General features: G+C 43.2%; 1 pseudogene across 1 annotated transcript; it reads left to right on the top strand.

Annotated features, from left to right (window-relative positions):
• Positions 1–2,216: 2,216 nt before the first annotated feature.
• Positions 2,217–3,138, top strand: LOC310824005 (phosphatidylinositol 3,4,5-trisphosphate 3-phosphatase and dual-specificity protein phosphatase PTEN-like; annotated as a pseudogene). The gene has a single exon. The product of its transcript is annotated as a phosphatidylinositol 3,4,5-trisphosphate 3-phosphatase and dual-specificity protein phosphatase PTEN-like (transcript).
• The last annotated feature ends 366 nt before the right edge of the window (positions 3,139–3,504 follow it).

Consider the following 3,504-nt stretch of genomic DNA (forward strand, 5'->3'; position numbering starts at 1 on the left):
AATTTGTTCCTAGAGAGATACCAGGAGCCGAGCCCTTTAAATCCCCGGGCCGCGCTATTCGGAGGAAGAACAGAGGCCATATGCTTAAGGCATATTGTTGAACAGGGTCAGACCATTCAATATGTCGATTTTACCAGCTTATATCCGTACTGTAATGCAGAGTTTGAATATCCAATTGGCCACCCGGTTATAATCAGAAAAGATTTTAAACCGGTTGAAAATTACTATGGCTTCATACATGCTAAAGTTCACCCGCCGAGTGACCCTCATAAAATTGAGTACAACGCAGCCAAGCGTCAGATCGCAAAACTTTTACTTAATTCCCTCTGGGGAAAAATGGCTCAAAGATCTAATCAACTTACAACCAGCATAGTGAAAGAACCCAGAGAGTTTTTTCAGTACCTCTTTAGCAGTAAGTATGATATAAGCCAGTTCCATTTCATAAATAATGATGTTGCAATCATTCAATGGCGTCATAATTCCAGGTGTGTCTTACCACCCGGTGAATCAAATATTTTTTTAGCTGCGTTTACGACAGCATATGCGAGAGGTGAATTATACAAACAGTTACATTTATTGCAAGAGCGAGTCCTATACTATGACACCGACTCAATCGTTTACCTCTCTACCCCTGAGGATCTTTATACCCCTCCGACAGGAAATTATTTAGGTGATTTGACATCGGAATTAGCGGCTGATGATTATATTTGTGCGTGGACAGCAGCGGGGCCAAAATCCTACGGCTTTCTCACCCAGCAAGGAAAGGTGTGTTTGAAAGTCAAAGGTTTTATCCAGAATTATGAAAATTGTAAAAAACGTAACTTTAATAATTTGACTGATCTGGTAGAAGACTATATTATAGATCCTAACACGCGACGCGAGATCCCTGCCCGTTACAATAGAATTAAACGTGATATCAAAGCTTTTTCGCTCACTAATAAACAACAACTGATCAACTTTTCAGTTGTTTTTGATAAGAGACGCCTTCTCCCCTCAGGTAGAACACTGCCGTTTGGTTACTGAGTTGTTATTACCTGTTATCACCTGTTATTACCTAGGTTCACAATAGACTGTGTTCACAATATTACCGGGTGTTTTCTATAGTTCTGTAGGAACATTATTTGAAAAAATGTATTCTACAATGTATCCTAATGGTGTTTTATTGTATTTGAAAAATGTATTCTACAATGTATTCTACGATGTATCTGTAGTTAATAAACTTAGATGAAGAAAGGAAGCTGCAGAGGTCCGGAGGAGTCAGTTTAATCGTCTTTAATTAATCATAACTTCATCGTTACAATCCACGGCCAGATGTGGGGGTTCCTATACAGTCAATGATGTCCCCTCTTCCTAGTCTAGCCGTTCAGTCTTATATACAGAACAGCATGCTTTATCTTCCAGATTTGGGCATTGAGCATGGAATCCCTAGGCGCGTTACTCTAAACATTTTCAACCTATACTATGGTGATGTTCATAGCCTTAACCAAATAAGGCTATACCCGAACAGGGGCCAGGAGCAGGGGTTTTAGGGGTGCCCAGAGAATCTGAAAGGTGGGGGGGGGTGTCAGCTGGTAGTGTCTAAGCCGGAAGAAGATCCAACAGTTTGGGTAAAGGTTAATGGTCATTCATTAGAAATGATGGTTGATTTTGGAGCATCATTTACCTGTATCTAGCCACAAGACACTATACACTCCAATAAAGTTGAGACGCAAGGTCAACTTATCACGAGACACAAGCTTGAGGAGCACATGCCATCAAGGCTGTAGAGTCCTACTTGCATATTAGACTATACTTTTGAGCTATTGACCAATACAACTATTTTCGATTGCTACATTCCTAGCGCTAATAGATTATACACCTATCATGGCCTCCATCACCCAGTCGTCTGACCCTGAGATCCCAGACAACCACAAAGAGAGCTGGATAATTCTGTATCTATTCGTCTGGAGGATTTTGTGTCAAATCGAAGCAGGGCCTGTGGAAGCAGGGCCTGTGGTGGAACGGAGTAAGGCCCTCCTTTATGACCCAGCAGCAGGAGCAGCCATTCTAGCTAGCTACTTTACTAGCTAGCTGTCAACGACAGCTCTCCGGCTAACTAGCATTAGCTAGTGGTGACACCAACGGGATTGCGAGGGAGAAACATATTGGCAGCGTTTCGTACAAAGGCAACAATACTCTCTCTTAAACTCAATACCTTAAGGACTCCTGTCACAGATATGGCTGCAATAATAAAGGAAATTGTCAGCCAAAACAAAAGGAGATACCAGGAAGATGGGTTTGACTTGGACTTGACCTATATTTATCCGAATATAATTGCTATGGGCTTTCCTGCAGAAAGACTTGAGGGTGACTACAGAAACAATATAGACGATGTAGTACGGTTTCTGGACTCAAAACACAAAAATCATTACAAGATATATAATCTTTGCGCCAAGCGACATTACGACACCGCGAAGTTTAACTGCAGAGTTGCACAGTACCCCTTTGAAGACCACAACCCGCCTCAGCTGGAGCTAATCAAGCCATTCTGTGAAGACCTGGACCAGTGGCTAAGCGAGGATGACCATCATGTGGCAGCCATCCACTGCAAGGCAGGGAAGGGCCGCACCGGCGTCATGATCTGCGCCTATCTCCTCCACCGAGGGAAGTTCCTGGAGGCACAGGAAGCACTCGACTTCTACGGGGAAGTGCGGACAAGAGACAAGAAGGGAGTCACAATCCCAAGCCAGCGACGCTATGTGTACTACTACAGCTACCTTCTGAAGAACCAGCTAGAGTACAAGCCCATCGCTCTGCTCTTTCACAAAATGGTGTTTGAGACGCTCCCCATGTTTAGTGGAGGCACCTGCAGGGACAGTACCATTAAAAACAGGAGTGACCCGATTCCTCAGGGCTTCAAGAAAGGGAATTGGCATTGGGATCCGCAGTTTGTGGTTTATCAACTAAAAGTCAAAGATCCACACGTCCAACCCAGTGCACACAAGGCGAGAGGACAAGCGTATGTACTTTGAGCTCCCCCAGCCACTGCCTGTCTGTGGAGACATCAAAGCGGAGTTCTTCCACAAGCAGAACAAGATGATGAAAAAGGACACAAGGCCTCTCAGAAGACTTGATTGCAATATTGCCAGGAACGTGTAGTTTATTTAGGACAATCCATAGTACACTGGACACTGTTGTGACGACGAAGCTCCAACTTGGAAAAGACGACGATTTCTAGCAGCACTGAAATAGTTGACGATAGTTAGCTACAATAGCTCTGACGAATCATTTGAGAAGTAACAAGTGTTGCCATTCAGAACTTTGACTTTAAGTTTAGCAATAGTGAATGTTTCAAAGTTAAATCTAACTGTTTTAAGTAGGCTATATGTTGCTCGTCTTGAGACATAGAAAGAGAATACTTTGCGAAACTTAGCTAAACATATTTTGATTCACTTTTAGCTGAATCCGCTCAGGAGCACGACTGAGATGTGGTAAGGAAACAGCCCATCACCAACCTACCAGGAT

This window comes from Argentina silus (assembly GCF_951799395.1).
Source record: "Argentina silus genome assembly, chromosome: Y".
Taxonomy (NCBI): domain Eukaryota; kingdom Metazoa; phylum Chordata; class Actinopteri; order Argentiniformes; family Argentinidae; genus Argentina; species Argentina silus.